Below are 225 nucleotides of genomic sequence, written 5' to 3'. Positions count from 1 at the left end.
GTGGGGTGGGGAGCGCACGGCTTTTCGCCAATTCTTCACATCGGCAGAGGGGCTTCCTTGTGCGCCAGGTGTGATCCAGGTCCCCAGCTCGGTGGATTTGGGGGGCGGAGGGGTAACGAGATTTGCGAGTAGGCAGCGCACTCCAGCCCCCGCCCCGGCGGTGAGCGGTGTCGGAAGGGTGAAGGCGCAAGGGTCCTGGGCAGGGCGCGCCCTCCGCGAGAACCT

The sequence above is a fragment of the Myotis davidii genome, unplaced genomic scaffold (assembly GCF_000327345.1).
Source record: "Myotis davidii unplaced genomic scaffold, ASM32734v1 scaffold430, whole genome shotgun sequence".
Taxonomy (NCBI): Eukaryota; Metazoa; Chordata; class Mammalia; order Chiroptera; family Vespertilionidae; genus Myotis; species Myotis davidii.
Note: the sequence above shows the minus strand (reverse complement) of the source record.